This window comes from Mustela erminea, chromosome 1 (genome assembly GCF_009829155.1).
Source record: "Mustela erminea isolate mMusErm1 chromosome 1, mMusErm1.Pri, whole genome shotgun sequence".
Classification (NCBI taxonomy): domain Eukaryota; kingdom Metazoa; phylum Chordata; class Mammalia; order Carnivora; family Mustelidae; genus Mustela; species Mustela erminea.
Window position 1 is genome coordinate 168991480 of NC_045614.1, and position 26238 is coordinate 169017717.

Sequence of the window (26238 nt, forward strand, 5' to 3'; positions counted from 1 at the left end):
GGACATTGCTGCTATAAACATTCGGGTGCACGTGCCCCTTCAGATCACTACGTTTGTATCTTTAGGGTAAATACCCAGTAGTGCAATTGCTGGGTCATAGGGCAGTTCTATTTTCAACATTTTGAGGAACCTCCATGCTGTTTTCCAGAGTGGTTGCACCAGCTTGCATTCCCACCAACAGTGTGGGAGGGTTCCCCTTTCTGTGCCTCCTCGCCAGCATCTGTCATTTCCTGACTTGTTGATTTTAGCCATTCTGACTGGTGTGAGGTGATATCTCATTGTGGTTTTGATTTGTATCAGTTGCATTTCTCTACACCAACAAGAAGACAGAAGAAAGAGAAATTAAGGAGTCAATCCCATTTACAATTGCACCCAAAACCATAAGATAACCTAGGAATAAACCTAACCAAAGAGGCACAGAATCTGTACTCAGAAAACTATAAGGTACTCATGAAAGAAATTGAGGAAGACACAAAGAAATGGAAAAATGTCCCATGCTCCTGGATTGGAAGAATAAATATTGTGAAAATGTCTATGCTACCTAAAGCAATCTACACATTTAATGCAATTCCTATCAAAGTACCATCCATCTTTTTCAAAGAAATGGAACAAATAATCCTAAAATTTATATGGAACCAGAAAAGACCTCAAATAGCCAAAGGAATATTGAAAAAGAAAGCCAAAGTTGGTGACATCACAGTTCCGGTCTTCAAGCTTTATTATAAAGCTGTCATCATCAAGACAGTATGGTACTGGCACAAAAACAGACACATAGATCAATGTAACAGAATAGAGAGCCCAGAAATAGACCCTCAACTCTATGGTCAACTAATCTTCGACAAAGCAGGAAAGAATGTCCAATGGAAAAAAGACAGCCTCTTCAATAAATGGTGTTGGGAAAATTGGACATCCACATGCAGAAAAATGAAACTGGACCATTTCCTTACACCACACACGAAAATAGACTCAAAATGGATGAAGGACCTCAATGTGCAAAAGGAATCCATCAAAATCCTTGAGGAGAACACAGGCAGCAACCTCTTCGACCTCAGCCGCAGCAAATTCTTCCTAGGAACATTGCCAAAGGCAAGGGAAGCAAGAGCAAAAATGAACTATTGGGATTTTATCAAGATCAAAAGCTTTTGCACAGCAAAGGAAACAGTCAACAAAACCAAAAGACAACTGACAAAATGGGAGAAGATATTTGCAAACGACATATCAGGTAAAGGACTAGTGTCCAAAATCTATAGAGAACTTAGCAAACTCAACACCCAAAGAACAAATAATCCAATCAAGAAATGTGTAGAAGACATGAACAGACATTTCTGCAAAGAAGACATCCAGATACATGAAAAAGTGCTCCATATCACTCGGCATCTGAGCTTATAATTTTCTACCTAGCCCAACTACCACTGAAGACAGAAAGTGGAAAGTATCCTTCATGATGGTGAACAGAAAAAGTGTGTGATTTCCCTTGCCACACCATACATTCAAAGATATTAAAAATTTATAGGTTTATAAGTTTATAATTATAAGTTATAAAGTTATAAATGATAAACTTATAAGTTTTAAATATAAAAGAAAGCTCCTAGTGAGAAGAAGTGGAAGATATGCTGGAGATGGAAGAACCAGTACCTAACACATGTCTTAAGTCCTAGAGGGAACTCTGCATTCACAGGAATTGAGCCTACTGGCAAGGGCAAGGCAGGTTGGATGTATAACTATTTTGTAAAGCCAGGAACAAAACAAGAAAAACTGTTGCCAGAAGAGTTATTTAAAAAAAAAAAAATAGGACATGAGTTTTATCCTTTTCTTTATTTACCCATTTATTTAAAAAGTTACTACTTAAGCATCATGATATCACTGGCATCATCATTACTAGAAAGTAAATGGCTTAGACATATCCACTGCTACTTAAAAAGTTAGGTTTAAAAGGAATATTGATATGTAAAAAGGTGATTTTTAATGCATTGTCTGATAAATATCCATCCTTTTTAGTGAAGTAGCAACTTGGAACCCTATTTCTATCTAGAGCCCTAGGAACCTGTGCGTACCTGGGGTTAGGTATCAAATTGCACAATGCAGAGCTGGCTAACTCAAAACTGTTTAAGAGTGAAAATGGGTTAAGTAAAACTCTCTGTGAGACTTCAGAGAGAGGTAGAATCCATGTACTATAAGAAAATGCATTCAAACTGTTTTGAGTTTACCAGTAAGTCAAAGAAAAAAAAAATAATAACATGCTAAGACTTGGAGGGATGATGTTGCAGCATGTTTGTAGCAATGCAAAATTTTGATAAAACTGAACCTTAGCTTGTGGGAATATAAGTGATTTGGGAGAAATTAATAATGAGTCAATTTCAAATTTAAGATAGCCGTGAAGCATTGCAGGGGAGGATTAAATTCATAGGTGGCTGAAATACAAATGTTACACTCAAGAAGGAGACTTTCAGTCTCTGGGAGGCAAATACATAAATAGCCTATAAGTGAAATGAATGAGGGCAATTGGAGATACACACACACACACACACACACACACACACACAAACATACATGTGAATATACACAGAAAGAAAAAAGGAAACAGCATTTTGGTACCAGTTGAGCACTAGATATGTATGTCATTAATGTCTCATAATAATACTATGATACAGGTATTAATGTAGTATTTTAATACATGAAGAAACAGGATCAAATAAATTATGCTTTCTTTATGATAACATATAATATTTGAAACATGAAATTAAAATCAGCAGTTAATGACTTGAATGCTATTGTCTGTCTTCCAACTCCACAGTGCTAATTATAGGACTTTTGGAAAGGAAAAATGAAAGTAAACTTAAGAAACAATCATCAGCTTTGCGCAGTGGCAGTATCGTAGCCAATGAGGTTTATCCGAGGCGCGATTATTGCTAATTGAAGAAACAATCATTAGTGGGGTGCCTGGGTGGCTCAGTCTTTAAGCACTTTCCTTAGGCTCAGAGTCCTGGGATCGAGCCCCAAATTGGGATCCCTCCTCAGCGGGAAGTCTGCTTCTCCCTCTCCCACTCCCCCTGCTTGTGTTCCCTCTCTTGCTGTGTCTCCCTCTGTCAAGTAATAAAATTTAAAAAAAAAAAAAAAAAAGAAACAATCATCTGAGATGTTTCTCTGCAGCACCATTAGCATATTGATACTCCAACTCCCCTTTTTCCCAGTTTTCCTTATTCCACTAAAAGTAGCTTAGATATCATCATATACCATTTCCATCGTCTCTTTCAAGTACCTTGGACTTTCTTGCTTTTCTCTGGCTTATTACAATCACCTGGTAAAACTTTGACCTTTCATGAATGTATCTATCTCCCTTTAACTTAATTGAAGCTAATTTGAAGTTTTGAATTATCACTATAAAGTAAGATCCAATATCATAACCTGGGTCCTCTCAGTACTAACAGCTGAAAAATTATACTAGTTTTCTTCAGTCATACTTTCTTGAAAATTATATCTGATCTCATCAAACTTATGATTGCTATTTTACAACAGAGAGTGTCTCTCTCAATATTCCACCATGATGTCTATAAACTTATAAGGACACATGACCATCTCCTTTACATGGTTACTATGGAAATGATATCTTTCTCTAGGCCTACTCCTTACATTTCCAGAACTCAGAGAAAGAAACATCAAAATCAAACTAGAAAGCTGTTAAACAATGTATGTTCTCTCCTTCTTCCTTAGAAAGTGTAATTTTTAGAAAAACCAGGAAATCAGATTTGGATCAAAACTTCTCACACTCCTCAGAATCCCTCAGGAGAACTTGGCAATACAATGAGAGTGGTCCTTAAAGCCTTTGTTTGCTTTTAAAGCTACCCCACCAACTTTGTCTTCTTACTCCCTTTTTGGTACCAACTGTCACCAGTTTCTCATCTGGAGATCATATATGTGGAGAGACATCTGCACATCCAGGATGTTTCTACATTTCCACAAGGACCCATCCCTCGGCTGTACCTTGTGTTCTGGGCGACATACTGCCAGTGCTGTCCCTTATAGGGAAGAAGGATGTGAGGAAGAGACACAAGCAGGCCTAGAAGTAGGTTTTCATCCATATTTGGAGGGAATTGCAGCATCTTTTGTTTTAGAATGGCTAAGCATGGTTTCCACATGACTATATTGTCTTGGTCCCAAGGACTCCTCACTTTGTGCTATTAAGTATGGTCAAAGGGCCAAAGAGAGGCTTTCCAAACACAATGTCCATAAAAGCAGGTGGGGAGTCTTTCATTTTGATCTAGTTTAATGTTACCAGAGAAATGTAGTATGTCTAGTTAAAATCTGAATTTCAGATGAATGATAAATAGAATTTTAGAGCAAGTTTTGGGACCATACTTATACCAAGAATATTCATTGGTTATCTGAAATTCAAATTGAATTGGAAATTGTGTATTTTTATTTGCTAAATTTGGAAGCCCTAATCTAAGAGCCAAAATGTCTTCATCCATTTAATACCTATCTTTCCTCTTAGGCTGTATATGACATCCTATATTGTCCTCTAAGAAACCTGATTGATATTGATTATTGCTATCTCTTTTGTATCTTCTTCCTCCTTCCTACTCTGTAAAAATGTTACTATTATTTAAAAATTCCCCTAAACACACAGTTTCTATTACTGAAAATATTTTTAAAAAACACAGTGTCGGGGCACCTGGGTGGCTCAGATGGTTAAGCGGCTCCCTTTGGCTCAGGTCATGGGTCCTGGGATCTAGCCCTGCATCTGACTCTTAGCTCCACGGAGAGCCTACTTCTCCCTCTCCCTCTGCTTGCTGCTCCTGCTGTTTGTGCTCTCTCTCTCTCTCTCTCTGTGTCAAATAAATAAATAAAATCTTACAAAAAAAAAAAACACATACACAATGTAAATCCTCCTAATCCCATTCTCTTTTTAATATTATAATATTTTTCATTTTCCTCATCATTACCATCTTTTCAAAATAGGTATTTATGCTGCTTATATTTCTCCAACTCATTGTATTCTGTTACCATATTTTATCACTCCACAGAATTTCCCATGTTTTATCAGTGCCATTAAATCTAATGGACATGTTTTAGCCTTCTGATTTCTCAGTGCACCTTATCTTCCTTCTTTGATTATATTTCTTTTGGTTCCATGATGTCATATACTTAAGGTATTATTCCTACTTTTCTAGCCTCTCCTCAATGTTTAGAAGCTCATCTTTATTTCTTATTTTAAATATTTGAGTTCTTAACTATGTTGTCTTAATTTTCTTTTATTTCTTTTTATCATTTCCCTAGAAAAATGTATGTACATATAATGATTTCCAGAAAGAATATATCCAATCCAAATTTTTCTTTATACTTGAAATAAGTTTATTCCATTGGCTCTTCTTCATCTGTTCTTGGTATATCAAAAATAATTATTTTAAAATATCAGAACTCCAGTTTCCTATCCCTGATCCTTTATTCCTTGTTTGATCTTCCAGAAACTCAGATAAACAGTCCCACCAATATTCCCTTGACAAAAGCAGCAACCATTGGTACCTAGTAGAGAATTTGCTAATGGGTTCATAATTGAGTGAGGATGTCAAAAGACAAATTTTGGAAATTATGCACTTTCATTCAGTTTTCCCGACATTTTAGACATTATCAATTCTAGTTCCTTTACTTTTACTTTTCTATGTGATTTCTCTTTCTCCAACCCTAAAACTATTCAATATACATCCAATTTCTAATGCATAATGTCTTAATCTAGGGTCATTTTGTTTTAAAAATCTAGTATTGGTTACTTATAAATACTGGTCTGTTATAAGTAACCAAGGAAACTACCATAATTATTAAAAATTTGAGAGGATTACTGAGATCTAAAGTCTTAATGTGATTCCAAAATACTACCAAAGGTAGTATTGGTAGGACTAAGACCAGAAAGATTAAAGCTACTAGGAGTCAAGGAACATTTATTTCTTTGGTATTTATCACTCCACATGGTCTCTTTTTTTACTGGTTGAGGAGGGTACATGGTAAAAAATGGCTGCTTGGCATTATACTGTTTTTATGTTTGCATGTTCAACAGAGCCTGAATGCAATCACCATGTGTGGTCTTTTAGTAGAGAAGAGAATCTCAATAGTCTTGGCCTGGGACAAGGAAGCACCTGCAGTTATATCAGTGATTACCAGAAGGTGGCATCAGGGGCTTCCTTGGAAAGAGTTTTCAGAGCAGACTGAAAAGGGCATAATGATGTTCTTGAAGAAGGAGATATGGGTGTGGAAAGGAAATGATAAGAAAAGGAAGTAATTACCATCTCTTATAGAATAGGTGGAAACATACTGCAAGTTCTGTGATTTGGATTCCTTTTTTTTTTTTTAAGATTTTATTTATTTATTTGACAGAGAGCAACACCATGAGAGAGGAAACACAAGCAGGACGACTAGGAGAGGGAAAGCAGGCTTTCTACCAAGCAGGGAGCCCGATGCGGGGCTCCATCCCAGGACCCTGGGATCATGACCTAAGCCAAAGGCAGACATCTAACCGAATGAGCCACCCAGGCACCATTGTAATTTGGATTCCTTATCAGAACCTAAAAGCATGTCAGAAAAACAGCCATTGACACAATTCGTCATTTAATTTATTTTAATATATGTACATAAAATGATTGTACTACTACCTTATGTAACCTATAATGATTCTGTTTATAGACTCCTACCTTATATAACCTATAATAATTCTGTTTATAGAAGAGAAAGAGTATTTGTATACAAATTAAAGATGGCATTGTTTAATCTACTTTTTATTTTTTTTATTTTTTTTTTAAAGATTTTATTTATTTATTTGACAGAGAGAAATCACAAGTAGTCGGAGAGGCAGGCAGAGAGAGAGAGAAAGGGAAGCAGGCTCCCTGCTGAGCAGAGAGCCCGATGCGGGACTCGATCCCAGGACCCTGAGATCATGACCCGAGCCGAAGGCAGCGGCTTAACCCACTGAGCCACCCAGGCGCCCTCTACTTTTTATTTTTAATCTGTTGGAATTCCACTATCTACTAATGAACCTTCTTGGAGAGTGATTAGTAAATATAATAAATACCTGATACAGTATAAACCATATTATATTTGAGAATGGCCAGATTGTTCCATATATTGCTATAAAATTTTAATCCAAAAGAAAGGCTGACTAATTCAATATTTAAAACTTCACTTACTCTTTAGATTAACTGACTTCATAGTCAGTATAAAGGCACATATTTGGGGAGGCTAAAATTTTTCCAAATTTAAAATAAGTATAAATTTGAAAGATGTAAATGCTATATAATAATTATTATCTTTTATTCCTAAAGTACATGTCCAGTAGAGTGGCCCATAATCAAAAAGGCTGTAATAGTACCATTATCTGGATCTTGCTCTTAGGTTTCCTATGATTTTTCACTGTTATTAAGGAAAAAAAATTGCATGTGAAATACTTTATTTTCCTCATAGAGGAGTGCATAGCACAAAGTTTATTAAGAAAATACTGTCCATGTAAATTTACGTGTATGCATTTTTCTATGTAAATTACATATGTGCCTGAGTGTGTGTGTTCATTTTGGACAAAGACAGTGTCTGGATAGTTAAATAGCCATCGTGTTCTCTCTTTTATACATAAGTAATGCATCATTTGCACATAAATGACTGAGATTTTTCTTATTAATAAGGGCAGAATTACTTACAGTTAAGAAAAATAATCAGTATAAATACACATTTAGTTGTGTTTATTATAAATAATTGGTAGTTCTTTGCCCTTAATCATATTAACTTTGTATCACTATCCCAGGTACTTTAAAAATTGTAATGTGTCAATTTCAAGGGTAAAAGTCTACATTTAAACTGGATTGCTGGGGTGCCTGGGTGGCACCCAGTGGGTTATAGCCTCTGCCTTCAGCTCAGATTGTGATCCCAGGATCCTGGGATTGAGCCCCACATCGAGCCCCACATCGAGCCCTTGCATCGGGCTCTCTGCTCAGCAGGGAGCCTGCTTCTCCCTCTCTCTCTTTGCCTGTCTCTGCCTAGTTGTGATTTTTGTATGTCATATAAATAAATACAATCTTTAAAAACAAATTTAAACTGGATTTTGCCTTTGGTATTATATAAGGCTATTGAATCACTGATTTCTACCTCTGAAACCAATATTACATTATATGTTAATTAATTGAATTTAAATTTAAAAAGGTAAAAAAAAATACAAATTAGAAAGTCATCTTGACTAACTCAGAAGTCTTACTAATACTTCATAAAAGTTGCAAACTGTTACTTGTTCTCAGGAAATCAGAAGCATAGAGAAAACATTAAAAATTCTGGCCAAAACAAATCCAGCAATATCCAGAATAATCGACCACCAAAAGAGAGAGTTTGTACATAATATTCATTGTATAATATTGGGTTTCCACCATATAGTAAATAAGAAATTTTTTAAAAATTAAAAAATAAACTGGATGATGTTTGAATATATATTTCACTTCTTTATGCAAAAAGGAAATCTATGAAATGACCAACTAGGAGTCATATCATAAAGCATATAGGAATTAAGCTTAGACTTACTGTTTGAAATGAAGAGCTCTTCTTAATTGAATAATATAATAAATAATAATTATAACTCTAATGAAAATAATGATAGCTATGTTTATAGAACACTTATATATACCCTGCATATATTAATGCATCTAACCTTTGTAAGCTCTTACTACCTCCATTCTATAGAAATAATAGCTGAAAAACAAAAGTATTAAGTAATGTGTCAAAGAAAATATTGGACAAGGCTAATATTCTAGTGCAGGTGACATTTGTCCTTAAGGTTTTATTACTTTCAGAGAAATAGGAAGGGATCTTCTGCATGTTTAGGCTGGTGTGTGTTAGCTCTTTGATTTACTAGTTCATCTCTCAGCATCACTGGGAATTAATTATTTTTGAAACAACAAGTGAAGCACAGAAATGCCAACAAATATCCCCCATGGCTCTGAAGCTCCATTCCACAAAAAACATGGAGTTTTCAAATCTTATATCTTTCATGCTTTCATTTCATATGTGTCCCGGGTCCTGTCACTCTGCTTGGTTACCATTACTGCTATTGCTTTTCTCTGGCGCCCAGGACCAAAGCTGCTTGCTGCTTTGTTACCTGTGCCTTGTCTATATCTGTTCCCATAACTGCTGATGATGTTTTGTAAGTTCTTGTGTCCCTCTCCTTTTTCTCACCTCTTGTTCTCTAGTTGATATTTATATATATTCACAATGATTTCCATTATAATTAACATCATTACCTCACATGGTTACATTTTTTTTTTCTGGTGATAAGAACTTTCATGATCTATTAGCATCCTTTGAGTATGCAATATACTATTAACTCTAGTCACCATGCTGAACATTACATGACCATTTTAAATTTAAAATTTAATCATGAATGACCTTTCTTAAAATAATCTCATAGATCTTTGCCAGATATCAAAATAAATCCCAAACTCTTAACAGAGCTGTGAAACAGGCTTCTCTGTCCATATATATGTTCATGCTCCCATAGACTTGGCAAAGGTGCCCAGCTATACCTGGTTCTCTGCTAATCCCCATGGTCTAATCCATGTCATTTCTCACTTTATTTGACTCTCTGCCCATTACCACCTCCAATGAGGGGCTCCTTAATTTCTTACTGCTCTTTAATCAATAGTAGCTTATAATACTTAATATTGAATTTCAGTGCTTCCTCTTCAAAACCTTAAGTATTCTTGTTTTTTCAATGCATGTGGAAAAATAATTGAGCGCAATGTGTTCTAATAATATTTGATGCATTTTTAAGGATTTATTTATTTATTTATTTATTTGAGATAGAGCACAGATTAAAAAAGAGAGGGAGATGCATGTTCCCCGCTGAGCAAGCCTGATGCAGGACTTGATCTCAGGACCCTGGGATCATGACCTGAGTTACAGGCATTTGACCAACTGAGCAACCCCGGAACCCCAATGCATTTTTTACTTTAAATATTTTATATATAATTTATACAGCTGAAGTAAATTTTTTAAGTGCTACATTATGTCACATAAAACTATCAAAGCCACAATAATACAGAACAATATATAAATAATCATATCTTAATGTATCAAGTGATAGGACTATCCTGGAATAAGCAGCATGACCAGAATTCATAATATGAAATGACAGAGTGAAAATCCCCCAAGGAATGTTTTATTCCTTCCTGTAAAACATTATCTTTTTTATTAAATAACTTTAACAATAACAAATAATAATAATAAATAGTAATACCAAATAATTTTAAAACTCTCATCCTGTATTACTAAATTATTCATTCCTTACAGAATTACCTTAAAAACTTAACTGATACACTGCATTGCAATTTATAATGTAAAATTTAGGTAAATGCAGATTTTATATTCATTAAAAATTAGGGCCATGAGATTTTCAGAAGGCAGACTTTCATTAAGATCTAAAGAGTTATGCAGAACTATTCCTGCTGTCGAAAATAGCCTATGTATAAAGTATTAACTGTTGACACAAAATGGTAAAATATTTTTGGTTGTTTTTATTAAAAAATATGATATTTTTTCTTTAAAATATTTTATTTTATTTTTTTTCTTATTTAAAATATTTTTAAATTTATTTCAGAGAGGGAGATTGCAAGCAGGGGGAGGGAGAGGGAGACAAGCAGACCTCCCCACAGAGTGGGGAACCTGTCCTGGGGCTCAATTCCAGGACCCTGAGATCCTGATCTGAGCTGAAATCAAGATTCAGAAGCTTAGCTGACTGAGCCATTCAAATGTCCCAACAAGGTGATATTTCTAATATAAGTATATTGCAGCTGGAGTAATGCATTCCAAAGAGAATAATGTGATTGCAGCTGAATTATATCTTAGTTGGACTGGAACAAATCATTTTTCTTGTCTCAGATGCAAATCAATGGACCACTTTTATTAACTGATCTATAATTTCATAGTATTTCCTTTGAATAAAATGTTCTAAAATCACCAGATCTGAATAAGCAAAGACAAATAGCATTTTATGGAGTTATTTTACTAAGGATGCTTTTTAGATTTTCTGTTATAAAAGAAACACTGTGAATAATATGTTCTTTATATAATTTGAAGTTTTAATAATTAGTAATATTATATATTTTATTTTATAATACTCCAAATCAAAATTGCTTTTTTCCCTTGAAAAATATTTTTTAAAATTAAAAGTTATCACTGGGGTACCTGGGTGGCTCAGTTGGTTAAATGTCTGACTCTTGATTTCGACTCAGGTCACGATCTCAGGGTCCTGGAATCGAGCCCTGCATTGGGTTCTGCACTGAATCTGCTTGAGATTCTCTCTCTCCCTCTGCCTCCCTCTGCCTCTGCTCGTGCGCTCTCTCTCTCTCAATATAAATAAATAAATACATACATAAATAAAATCAACCTTTAGAAAAATTAAAAGTTATCTCATGGATCGTGAAATGAGCAAATGTATGCCTCTGAGGCAGTTGACCATATACATGCCATTTACATTTTCTATAATAATCATCAAGGTTCCTAAGAAGCAAATATCATGTATACTTAGGAGAAATACCTTGAAGCTCTTAGTTGGGAAATTTCAAATTCAAACACTATATACATAAGTTAAAAGTAATGCAAGGGCAATTAGATTTTATAATATTTACATACAGTTGTTATTTCTTCAGTAAGGATAAAAAATAATTATTGTTGGACTTTGGCAATCCTCCATAACAAAAGTAGTCAAAGATAGTCTCATGAATATTTCACACACAGGCATGCATTTCTTTTATCAACCCTGGCTTCCTACTTTACTTCAAATTTAAAAGTCATGATAATATTATATTCAAGAAAAATGTAAGTTTATATTTTTAGTAGAGAAATAAAAGGAAATGTCTTCCTATATAGCAGTGTTTTTCACAATTCAGTGAAAGACAGCAGTACCCCCCTTTTTTGTATACAAATTCAATTATTCAATGCTAAAATGTAAATTACAGTAGAAGTGAAGTTATGCCCTGCCTGGTTGGCCCTCCCTACACACCATGATCTCTGAGAAGCCTGGTGTTCTAAAAAGCCATTTGAAAACCACTGTTCCAAAAAGTATTTGCTTTTTCACTTGTTGGCAGTAGAATAGTAACTAAGTTATTTTCTGCTTATTCTGCAAATTGAAATGGTCTAAAAACATATGCAGTGTTGTCATAATTGGTAAGGAGAGGTTTACCTCTAATTTCTATAAAACTGTCAACACAGTTTCCTAAAGAGTTTTCATCTTGCCTTTTTGTCTTCCTTTAATATGTTTTTATCTATTTTTGTTGTAATAAGAAAATATAATAATCATCAAGAAATAAATTATTCGCATAGAAATAAATTAAAAGTAAATGCCTTTGTACCATGACATTAGTCTCATTTTTCTTTTTTTTTTTTAAAAGATTTTATTTATTAATCTGACAGAGAGATCACTAGCAGGCAGAGAGGCAGGCAGAGAGAGAGGAGGAAGCAGGCTCCCTGCTGAGCAGAGAGCCTGATGCGGGGCTTAGTTTCATTTTGCAGGGCAGTTATTTTCATCTGAATCACATTACTCTGAAAACTTCATGAGGATTTGAGAGATTATAACATGGTGTTGCTCCAGCCAGTCTTTCCTATCTGTACTCATGGCAGCAGCATCCTTCCAATTCCTCTGATCAAAAACTGGATGAAATTCTCAGGTGCCTGGGTGGCTCAGTGGGTTAAGCCTCTGCCTTCAGCTCAAGTCATGATCCCAGGGTCCTGGGATCAAGTCCCGCATCAGGCTCTCTGCTCAGCAGGAAGCCTGCCCCCCGAGCCCCCCTGCCCCGCCCTGTTTATCTCTCTGCCTCCTTCTGATCTCTCTCTCTGTCAAATAAATAAGTAAAATCTAAAAAGACAAACAAAAAAAAACAAACCTTGATGAAATTCTTGACCACTCTCTCTCACACCTCATATACTTTGCATGAGGAAGTTCTTTGATATATCAAGAAACCAACCACTTCTCATCATTTCTACTAATGTCTCCTTGTACCAAGCTACTACAATATGTAGCATCAATTGTTACTTTACTTCTCTGTAATATATATATTTTTTAAATATTTTATTTATTTATTATTTGACAGAGATCACAAGTAGGCAGAAAGGCAGGCAGAGAGAGAGGAGGAAGCAGGCTCCCTCCTGAGCAGACCTGATGCAGAGCCTGATCCCAGGACCCTGGGATCATGACCTGAGCTGAAGGCAGAGGCTTTAACCCACTGAGCCACCCAGGCACCCCTATTTTTCTCTGTAATATATTCTTAAACAAAGTCAAAGATTTGTGGCTTCTCATTTTTCTGAGAATAAAAGCTGAAGTCCTTAAAATGCCTGTATTAGAGTTCTCCAGAGAAACAGAATCGATAAGAAATTTTATCTGTGTGTTTAAATTAAATCTGCATCTACATCTTACTTTAAGGAATTAACTGTCATGATCATGGCACTGAGAGGTACCATAATCTGATACCTGCAATCTGGAGACCTATGAAAGCTGATCTGTTTGAAGGCATGAGAACCAGAGAGCCAATGGTGTAAGTTCCAGAGTGAGGGCAAAAGAATGACATCCGACTCAAATAGGCAGAGAGAATGGAATCTCCCTTTTCCTACTTTCTGCTTTTTCTTTCCTTCTCTTTTCTTTTCAGACCCTCAGTGGATTAGATGATACCCAACAGCATTGGATAGAACAACTTGCTTTACTCACTGTATTCATTCAAATGCTAATCTCATCTGTAAATATTTTCACAGATATACCTAGAAATAAAGTTAACCAAATATCTAGGTGCTGCATGACCCAGTCAATTTGACACTTAAAACTAACCATCACATATCTCACCAGATCTATATAGATAACCCCCTATTACCTGAAAACCTCATCTCTTGCCCTTCCCCTGCTCTTGCTATCTTTGTTTATTTGTTGTACCTGAACACAGTGGGCATGCTCTGACTTCAGAATTTTTGTATTGGCTGTTCCTTTTTTTTTTTTTTTTTTAAGATTTTATTTATTTATTTGACAGACAGAGATCACAAGTAGGCAGAGAGGCAAAGAGAGAGTAGGAAGCAGGTCCCCTCCTGAGCAGAGATGCAGGGATGGATCCCAGGGCCCTGGGATCATGACCTGAGCCAAAGGCAGAGGTTTTAACCCACTGAGCCACCCAGGCACCCCTTGGCTGTTCCTTTTATGAGAATATTTCATTCTCAGGTATCTGTGTTGCTAACTTTTTTGTCTATATGAGAACTCAAATGTATATTACCAGGAAGACTGCTTTGACCACCATGTTTAAAATTGCAACTCTCCTTCTACCCTGTACTACTTCGTGCTGCCAATTTCTTTTCCTTCTCGGCTTTTTTTTTTTTTAAGATTTTATTTATTTATTTTAGAGAGAGAGAGAATGAGAGCGAGCAAGCATGAGAGGGGGAAGGTCAGAGGGAGAAGCAGAAACCCTGCTGAGCCTATCCGACACTCGATCGTGGGACTCCAGGATCATGACCTGAGCTGAAGGCAGTCACTCAACCAACTGGGCCAAAGAAGGGGCTGGCGCATTGTAACCGCTTAGTGAGTATTTGTTGATAATAACCGCTTAGTGAGTATTTGTTGATAATAAATGAAAGGATGTATGAATCCATACATAGGTTAACAGATTCATTCTTAGTTATGCTATGAAATTTACATCATGCATTTCTTCATTTCTACATCGTAATTTTTACATTAATCCCTTTTAAAAAAAAAAGATTTTACTTATTTATTTGTTTATTTATTTATTTAGAGCCGTGAGGAGGGGGAGGGGCAGAGGAAGAGAGAGAATATCAAGCTGAGAACAGAGCCCAATACAGGGCTTGATCTTACAACCCTGAGATCATGACCTGAGCCAAAAATCAAGAGTCAGATGCTTAAACAACTAAGCCACCCAGTCACCCATACATCAATCTCTTGAACCAAAAGTAATGTAATATGCTGCAGCATTTAATAGTGCTACAGTCTACCATTCACTTCAGCATTATAGCATACGGAGAGCAGGGACCAGTGGACATTTGGATAATATACATCTTTTTCAAGATTATGGAATCTGCACATGGCCCATAGATATGTGAGTAATAAGACTAAGCACTGGGAATAAAGAACAGAGTATATGGATTAATTTTCCCTCATTATGTAGTAAAAGTTATTTTTAATAGCCTAGGCTACTGATAGTAAGAGGAAATAACAGTCACTAAGTAAAGAATTTTATTCATGTATTGATCTCTAAAATAACATCAAATAGGTTTAATGTCTTAGTATGTCACAAGTGAATGTAAAATCTAAATTGGTCTGAACTGAACTATTACAACAGTCCCCTACTATTATGACTGTTATTTAAACAGCAGTTTTTTTCTACTTTTATACCATTCAATATTTATTCTTCATATCATTTCCAAGTTGGTTATTAGTACTATTGAGCTAATTGCATCATGAAAAAATCATGTAAGAAAAATTAAATCATCTATCCAAGAACAAATAGTGTGCTTCAACCATAAAATAAGAATTTTTTTCTAATATTTACATCTGTGAGACTATGAAATCTTTTCTTCATCTCAAATCTCATAATATTTTATATAGTTTTTAAAACCATTATAAGTATTTATACCTCTATTCTCTCTTTACTTGTACTGCTTTAGCATGTAAAAGATAAATTAAAGTTAAAAGGTGAGAAAAAATTCAGTATTTGAAATATGGGAAATAAGTGTTATTATTTTTAAAGTGTTTTGGCATTTTTCACATGGCAGTATTATTGCCCTATTGTGAGGTTGTTTGTCATTAAGTTTGAAAAGGTTACTGCATGACCATTCAAGGGAAGTGTAAAACAAGCCTCTGCTTGCATTTAGAACCAGAAAGCTACTCATTATATTTCATATTCTCCCTCTCCATTTGTCTTCAAACAGTAATCTTGATGGATCCAACATCAGTTGTGTCCTGTGAATATTTATGGAGAATAAATGCAGCAATACCAGGTAACTGCTGCTTAAGGATGACGTCAGTTTATCTACCTTCCTGTTACTTTCTCTTGCTTTGGGACTTTGATATTATTTTATAGCAGGTCCCAATATAAAATATTATTACCTGGGTACCAAAAGCAAAAATCTCAATAAAGCTGTTTCATATTGAATTTTACTGTGCAGTACAAGAGGCAACCCACAGGTTATAATTTCTTATTTCATTTTTTTTTGAAGGTTTTATTTATTTATTTGACAGAGAGAGACAGCGAGAGAAGGAACACAAGTGGAGGGAGTGGGAGAGGGAGAAGACAGCCTACTGTTGAGCTGGGAGCCCAATGTGGGGCTCCATCCCAGCACCCTGGGATCATGACCTGAGCTGAAGGCAGATGCCTAATGACTGAGCCACCCAGGTGCCCCTATAATTTCTTATTTCCTGTTAGCTATAGAAATCACTCAATATGTGTACCTGACAACTCTATTTGGCTACACATTGATTTCTGTTCCGTTTCATTTTCTTTTGGATTTGGTTGTAAATATTCTGATTTTCCACCTCTACACAGCAACCCACTATTATTTTAAGTTGATTTAACATGTGAGTCTTCGACTTCCCATCACTGCTAGTTTTTTTTTAGTTATGATCCTCAGCAAATCACTGCATGCTTCTTTTTTTATCTGGCCTTTGAGATGGTTCTGAGCCATATTTCATTGGAACTTCTTTTTCTTTCATGTATTTAGCAATAGTTCCGGGGTTTCCTATCACATAAAAATGTACATTATTAGAAAGTATTTGCTGAGTTTCAATCTTTTCAATAACTGAAAAGAATGAGATCTTGCTATTTGCAACTATGTGGATCAACCTAGAAGGTTATAAAGCTAAGTGAAATAAATCAGATAGAGAAAGACAAATACTGTATCATTTCACTCATAAGTGAAATTTAAAAAATAAAATAGATGAACAAATAAGAAAGACAAAACAGCAGACTTTTAAATGCAGAGAACAAAATGGTGGTCACCAGAGGGGAGGTGGGAGGATGAGTGAAATAGGTAAAGGGGATTGAGAGGATACTTATCATGATGGCTACTGAGTAATTAGAGAAATGTAAAATCATTATAACACTGACAATATAATACTGTATATGAATTATATTTCAATAAAAATTAATATATTTTTAAAAACAAAATATATTTTTTTAAATAGGGTGAAAAATTTTCAGTATGTGGACATTCTTTACTTAAAATCACTAAATTATAATTAGGAAACTTTTGTCATCTTAATTATTTTTATATAAATAAAAATTTCTCTAGAAACACAGTCTGTCAGAATTAATGACAAAAATTATAACCCTATAATTTGAATTCTATAATGAAACAATCCTAATATTTCAGTGACAGTCAAGTTGGAAATAGGTTGTTGTTTTCACTCTAGGGAAACTTATCTTGTTTTTAGTCAAATGTTTAAAGATAACTTTTACTCCAATTCAACAGTTTAGTTTCTCAATTAATAAAAAAAGAATTCTAAAGTTGAAAGAGTACTTCAAAGGAGTTTACTACAGAAATCATTAAGGAGGAGAAATCAAGGGTTTAATGAATTAAAATATTTATTTAAAATCATAAATGTAAGGATCAGAGCTAGAACACAAAATAGTTCATCAAGATTTCAGTTTGGGGATGTTTGTTGAATCATTCTAGTCTTTCCTAAAATATTGCAGAATAACATGTCCTGTTATCAAAACCAACATCAGTGGTTTCAGTCAGTCAGTTTCAGTCATTTATTGTATTTTTAATCTTCTCTTACAAAAAATGCGCAGTAATGTGCATGATTCTTATGTGAATAGCCACAAAGTGGACATCACAATGAATACTGAGATATTTGCTCTCATGTTCTACCCCCTCAAGTCATAGTCCCTGTACCCCTACCACCAAGAATAGTTTTTGCCTTGACTTCTAACACTGCAGATTAGTTTTTCCTTTTTACATAAATTAAATCCTACACTGTGTGCTCCGTTTTTTTTTTTTTTTAATACTACACTGTGTGCTCCTTTTTTTTTTTTTTTTTTCATCCCTTTCTGTTTATGGCAGTCATCTTTACATTCTCATTGCTGGATACTCGTTCTTATGGTATAGAAATTATTTTTTTTCAACAAGAAGCCTTTTTTTATTTTATTTTTTTTTAAGATTTTATTTATTTGACAAAGAGATCACAAGCAGGAAGAGAGGCAAGCAGAGAGAGAGCGAGGAGGAAGCAGGCTCCCTGCTGAGCGGAGAGCCCAATGCGGGACTCAATCCCAGAACCCTGAGATCATGACCTGAGCTGAAGGCAGAGGTTCAACCCACTGAGCCATGCCTCTAAAAATTTTAAAATTTATTTACTTGTTTTGTTTATGCTCATTTGGGTAGATAATATTTTGGAGATATTATGAATAGTACTACAATAAACATCATTGTGCAGAATTTTTTATTCTATTCTGTTCTATTATTCTATTCTGTTGAGAAATATGGCCTATATATGTCTCTTCTCCCCCAAAATTCATGTACTGAAGTTCTAACCCTTAGTACCTTAGAATGTGACTATTTGGAGATAGGATCTTTGAGAGGTAACTAGGTTAACATGAAGACATACAAGTAAATCTTAATTCAGTATAACTGGTGTCTTCATAAGAAGGAGGAATCTGGACAGAAAAAGAGAGAAGAAATACAAAGTGAAGACATAGGGAGATCGCACTGACAAGCCAAGCTGAGACCTTACAGATCCTTTCTCATGACTTTCAGAAAAAATCATCTCTACCAAAACATCTGCCTTGGATTTCTGGCCTTTACCAGTGTAGGGGGAGGGGGACAGGGTGTGTGTGTGTGTGTGTGTGTGTGTGTGTGTGTGTGTGTGTGAGATTTAAGCCTAGTCTGTGGTACTTTGGATAGCCTCACTTATCAAACAAAGACAAGTATATTCCTCAGAAGGGATTTGCTGAGCAAAGTATATGTATATGTCTAGATTTAGTGATGATTTTTTCTTAAGTTATTATACAAATACACATTTCTTTTACCCATGTATAAATATTCCATGAGAACTAAAACTTTTTTCATCAATATTTTGTATTTTCTTTTTATAGATTTTTTAAAAGATTTTATTTATTTGAGATAAAAAGAACACAAAGGGGTGGAAAGTTGCAGAAGGAGAGAAAGAAGTAGGACCTCCCCTGATCAGGAAGCCCAAAACTAGACTCGATCCCAGGACTCTGGGATCATGACCTCAGCCAAAAGCAGATGCTTAACAGACTGAGCGACCAAGATGCCCCCTTTTTAAAAGATTTTATTTATTTATTTATTTTTGAGAGGTGGGGGAGGGGCAGAGGGCAAGACTCTTCAAGCAGACTCCCTGCTGAGCACGGAGCCTGAAGTAGGGCTGGTTTCAACTTGAGTTGAAACCAAGAATTGGACTCCTGACTGACTGAGCTACCCAGGCACACCAACATTTTGTATTTTCTTTTTCATTAATCCTTTCTGTTTTGTTTTGTTTTATGAAGTAATATCTCATGGTTGCATTTTGCATTCCTGTGATTAGTACAGTTGAGCACACTGTCATGTGTTTATTAGCCATTTGGATATCTTCTTTGATAATAAAGCTCTCCATTTCTGTGTACTCATCTACTTGTCTTAAATATAAGAAAGACTGAGTACAGCTTCTTTTCCTGTCTGAGCTTTAATCCCTTTATATCCAGCCTGCTGTCAGCTGCACAGCTTATTCTTTGCCAAAGGCTCTCCTGTGGGAAAAGCAAGAAAGTCCTAGTTAATCACTTTTGGTTATGTTTTATCTTTGACATCACCTCTTGACTATATTGTATTTTCTCCCTAAACCAAAGAGTTACTGTTGATCCTTTTTAAAAATATTTTCCATTGAATTCTACCATTCTGTATACCATAACCATGCATTTCTCTCTCTTTAAACTACTTGTAATCCCTTGCATAAAATGTGTTTTTCTCTAATGTTGCAATCTGCTAAGCCTTTCTTTCGATCATGGCCACTGATCTTCTCTTTCCAGTTATAGAAGATTTGGAGGATTTTTTTTTTTAATCCTGGTGCATTCAGAATCTAATCATTATGATTTGAGCTAAGTCAACTAAATAACTTCAAGATTAAAGGTGGGGGGCACCTGGGTGGCTCAGTGGGTTAAAGCCTCTGCCTTCGGCTCGGTTCGTGATCCTAGGACCCTGGGATCGAGCCCCACATCGGGCTTTCTGCTCAGCAGGTAGCCTGCTTCCTACTCTTTCTCTCTGCCTGCCTCTCTGCCTGCTTGTGATCTGTCAAATAAATAAATAAAATCTTAAAAAAATATATTAAAGATGGCTGTAGTGTGAAACAAATGTTTTTCTCTGAGAGCTATTGGTTTAAATCTTTATAAATAAGCAAATACTCATTTGAAGCTTTTGATATGGATAAAATGAGTTAAAATAGGTGTAAAACCAAAGATTTCTTCCTCATCAACTATTCAATAGTTTATAATTAATAGTATTTATAATTTTTTGAAGTCTTTTTTTTTTTAATGTTATGACAAACATTTAAGAAGGGAAGTCTTAGGATGGGTGCCTGGCTGGCTCAGTCCACAGAGCATGTGACTCTTGATCTAGGGACTGAGAGTTCAAACCCCATGTTGAGTATAGAGATGACTTAGAAAAATAAAATCTTAAAACAAAAAAAGGTAGTCTTACTCTTGAGGATATCCATTCAAATTTAGACTACATACTCTAGACACTAAACACCTGAGTAAAGCAAATGGAGTCTAATTTCAAAGCATTACCATATTTTTAAAATTATATTTATGTACTCATAACAAATAAGCGAAACCATATGACAATTGACTCTCTCTGCTTGACTTATTTCACTCAGCATGATCTCTTCCAGTCCCTTCCATGTTACTACAAAAGTTGGGTATTCATCCTTTCTGATGGAGGCATAATACTCCATAGTGTATATGGAACACATCTTCCTTATCCATTCATCCATTGAAGGGCATCTTGGTTCTTTCCACAGTTTGGCGACCGTGGCCATTGCTGCAATAAACATTGCGGTACAGATGGCCCTTCTTTTCACTACATCTGTATCTTTGGGGTAAATACCCAGTAGTGCAATTGCAGGGTCATAGGGAAGCTCTATTTTTAATTTCTTAAGGAATCTCCACTCTGTTCTCCAAAGTGGCTGCACCAACTTGCATTCCCACCAACAGTGGAAGAGGGTTCCCCTTTCTCCACATCCTCTCCAACACATGTTGTTTCCTGTCTTGCTAATTTTGGCCATTCTAACTGGTGTAAGGTGATATCTCAATGTGGTTTTAATTTGAATCTCCCTGAGGGCTAGTGATGATGAACATTTTTTCATGTGTCTGATAGCCATTTGTATGTCTTCATTTACTCATAACAAATAATATATCATTATTACCCTAGTATTCAAAAACATACCAAGTGATATCAAAGCATTGCTTATCCCTCCCCCGCCTTTTTTTTTTCACTTACCCTTTTCTAAACTCTGAAATGCATCATTGGGAATTATCTAATTTATGAGTTTTAATTTCTTTTTCAACTTAGTTGTTCCTCTCAAGAGTATTGTGATTAGCTTGATGATTTAATCTTGTTGCCTTTTATAAAATACCTAACTAGTTTTTTATAATGTTATTTTAACTGGAGAAATATCTAGGAGGCCCAGAAATATGTGGATTGCTTTTTATGACACAGATACTACTTTGAAAACAGAAACTGAAATTTCTTATGGACATTTTTAAGGATGAGTAAATAGTATTTGATGTATATGTATCTACAATTTTATTGTTGTCCTAACATATCTTCTCAACTATTTCGTTGTATTGGTAACACTGTAAAAAAAAAGTTATTATCATGAACATATTTGATAAAAACAAAAAGTACCTAATGAGCTTTGTTAATGGCCTGTGCAATTTTTCTCTCAGTATGTAATATTGTATGCGAATGCATAAGGAAGGGAGTTTCTTAGAGACCCCTTTACCTACTTGCCCTACCCCCTAATTCCTAGCTCTTGCTCAAGAATGAGGACAATTGAAATTGTCCAGATTCCAGAACACTGGTGCTTTATGAGTCAAAATGCTGTGCTTTATGAGTCAAAATGGTGTATGGTGGTTTCTGTTATGCTTCTCCATTTTCTTCTGCTGAAATAGCATGTATTTTGTTGTATGAATGAGAATTGCAGCAGGATACCTTAGGATATTGAAGGAAATGCATGTCTTCTTTTGCAATTAAATGTAATTCCTTGATAATACCTCTTATTTTGCTATTGGGCATTATTAGAAACTGATTATTAACCATGGAATACCATGTAACCAGGACATTTGATTTGTGCTTTAATAACTGTAATAGGACTTGAAGTTAAAAATTTTTAAAAACTTTCAAGTATTATTACTGTCACTAGTTCAAAGACCATACTTTAAATAGGAAGTATGAAGGTGATAAAATGAAATGCTACTGCTTATGGTGATGATTTCAGTTATGAAAATATGGAAATTTAACTTTCCACAGTGGATAACAAATTTTGTGCTTTATTAATATATTTTCTTATGATTCAAACAAATATTTGCTTATCATTCAAAGAGTAACTCAAAATATTTTACAATTATATTATAATTATTATTAGTGATTTTTAAAAACTATTTGTAGAAATGTTACTATAATCAGCATATATTAAACTCATGTCAGAAAAATCACCATCCTAACTGGTTTTATTCATGGAAACAATGATGAGCTTATCCTCACATTAATTAAACACAATAGCCTACATAATTCAATATTGACAAGAATTAACCATGCAAAAAAAGGAAAAGGGCAAAGCTATAAATTTAGTTTATCCATCCAAGCCTTATTCTCATATGGTATTATACTATTGAACTTTTTTAGCTTTGATATTTCCCCCCAATGTTGTAGATATTTTAATACCAGTTTTTCCATTTCATTCAGTAAATATTTTATGCTTTTGGGACTGAAGGATAATAAATTTTCATGTTGTCTTATTTGTTTTCCTGAAAATAATTCCTTACTTGGGATTTCTTCTAGGAAAATAGTCCACTACCAAGGACCAGAGCATCAGGGGCTATTTGGAAAATTGTATCTCTGAACAGTGCCTCTTAACTCTGGCCATAATACTCTGAGCCTGAACTAGGGCAGAGTTCCAGTGAACCCATAAATAGACCATTTCAATAGGTTTATTTCAAAATATTAAAAATAAATTAGGAAATTCATGCATCACAGAGATAAATCAGAAAGATTTCTTCTATCATCAAATAATTAACCAATTAAAACTAAACTAAACATCTTAATTTTTAATCAAAATCATTTTAGGTCACCATATATAAAAAAATTAATTGGCTCATAGTATTTATTAAGACCCAGGAAAACAAAGACTCATACAGACACATGAAAAAATGTTCATCATCATTAGCCGTCAGCGAAATTCAAATCAAAACCACATTGAGATACCACCTTACACCAGTAAGAATGGCCAAAATCAACAAGACAGTAAACAACAAATATTGGAGAGGATGTGGAGAAAGGGGAATTCTCTTACAGTTGGTGGGAAGTTGGTGCAAGTTGGTACAGCCACTTCGGAAAACAGTGTGAAGATTCCTTAAGAAATTAAAAATAGAAGTTCCTTATGACCTTGCAATTGCACTACTGGGTATTTACCCCAAAGATACAGATGTAGTGAAAAGAAGGGCCATCTGCACCCCAATGTTCATAGCAGCAATGGTCACAGTCGCCAAACTGTGGAAAGAACCAAGATGCTCTTTCTTCCACGAACCAATGGATAAAGAAGATATGGTCTATATATACAATGGAGTATTAAGCTTCCATCAGAAGGATGGATACCCAAATTTTGTATCAGGATGGACAGGACTAGAAGAGATTATGCTGAGTGAAATAAGTCAAGCAGAGAGAGTCAATTATCAAATGGTTTCCCTTAATTGTGGAGCATAAGGAATAACACAGATGGAGAGAAATGAGTTGGGGGAAATCGAAGGGAGAGACCAAACATGAGAGACTGTGGACTCTGAGAAACAAACTGAGGGTTTTGGTGGAGAGGAGGGTGAGGTATTGGGTGAGCCTGGTGGTGGCTATTAAGGAGGGCATGATTTTCATGGAACACTGGGTGTGGTGCATAAACAATGAATTTTGGAACCCTGAAAAATAAATAAATACATACATAAATAAATATTTACATTAAATTAAAAAAGGATACTTTCTGACCATTTTTAAAAAGATAAATTGTATAGAAGTGAACAAATAAATAGTAATATCAGCTTGAAATTAATGTCACAATAATAGTATGTTTGGAGAAATGAGAAACAGTTATGAGCCAAAATTGTTCAGGAAGATCAGATTCAACTGAGCTGTTAAAAAAAATAGATTTTGTTAGGTAAATAATGTGGAGTGTGTGTGTGTATTTTAAATGGAACATTGACAGCCTAGTAGATTCCAAATTTTGAGCTAAATGCTGCACATATAGTTATTAATAAGATTAATAATTCAGGCACAATGATGTATAATGTATTATGGTAAGAGAAGTGTTATGATGGAGGCAATGAAAAGGATACAGTCAAGTGGTAAGTCATCCTGTTCATTAAGATAAAGGAATTCAGTGTTGTTGTGTATTAATGTATAAAATATTGGCTAAAATGAAATGTTAACACCTAAATATCGGGATCAGTAGGCAAACTTAGTTGGGGTCAGATTTTGGAGGGTATTTTTAATTTGTTTTATTTTTCTCTTTTCTGTTTTTATTTTCTTTTTTTAGCACAACAAATGCTATGCAAAATTATTCTAAGTTGGCTTGGCTTTTTGTGCGTACGTGAGTGTGTGTGTGTGTGTGTGTGTGTGTGTGTTATAAAAATAACAAAATTTACCATCTTAGCCACTTTTAACTGTATGGTTTAGTAGTGTTAAGTGTATTCATTTTATTGTTATTATGAAACAAATCCTCAGAGCTCTTTTATCTTGCATAATTGAAACTTAATATTTAAGTAGCAACTCCCCTTTCTCCCCCTTCCATAGCCCTTGGAAGCCACCATTCTACTATGTTCCTATGAATTTGACTGTTTTAGGTACCATATATAACTGGAATCATGCAATGCATGTACTTTTGTGACTGGCTTATTTCACTAAGCATTGTGTTCTTCAGTTCATTTACACTGTCACATATGACAAGATTTCCTTTTTTAAGGCTCAGTAATTTTCCATTGTATATATATCTGTGTATCTATCTATCTATGTATCTCTATGTATGTGTGTGTGTGTGTGTATATGCCACATTTTCTTTAGTTAGGTTGTTTCTATGTATTGGCTATTGTGAATAATGCTGCAATGAACACAAGAAAACAAATATCTCTTTGAGATTTTGTTTTGAATTCTTTTGGATGTATACCAGAGATGAAATTGCTTAATCACATGGTATCTCTATTTTTTAATTCTTTGAGGAATCTCCATATTGTTTTTGATAGCTGTTGCAACATTTAACAATCCCACCAACAGTGCACAAGTATTCCAGATTCTTCACATCCATGCCAACACTTGTAATTTTCTCTTTTCTCCCTCTTTCCTTCCTCCTTTCTCTACCTCTCTCTCTCTTTCTTCTTCCTCCCTCCTTTCCTTCCTTCCAATAGTAACTATCCTAATGGGAATGGGATGATATTTCATTGTGGTTTTGAATTCCCTAATGATTAACAATGTTTGATAATCTTTTCGTGTGCTTATTGGCCATTTGTAAATCATCTGTAGAGAAATGTCAGTCAAGTTCTTCGACCATTTTTTAATCAGGTTACTTGAATTTTTTTGTTGTTGAGTTGTAGGTGTTTTTTATCTTGGATATTAACCCTATATCAAATATATGAATTATAAATATTTTCCCTCATTCTGTAGATTGCCTTTTCATTTTGTTGAGTGTGTCCTTTGATGTGCAAGAATATGGCATTTATATGGTAGCTCAATTCCTATATACAAAGGAAACCACAGTGCATAGGAAAGATTTTTAATTATATTGTACAATTACCCAGCATATAGTTATCTATTAATGCAGGGCAATGTTGCACAAAAGTTTATGTTTGGGAGAAAGATCTTAAAAAATGAAATTTTGATTAGGTTTGGGACCGAGTTACTGCATTTCTAGCAGTAACTCTTAGCTCTTAGGTGATGCCAATGCAGTTAATCTTAGAACCATATTTCAAATAACAAGACTCTATG

The 26238-nt window shown here is 34.8% G+C and overlaps 1 pseudogene; it reads left to right on the forward strand.

The window, feature by feature from the left end:
• The first annotated feature begins 2852 nt into the window (after nucleotides 1-2852).
• On the forward strand, nucleotides 2853-2974 carry LOC116581119 (annotated as a pseudogene).
• Nucleotides 2975-26238: the final 23264 nt, after the last annotated feature.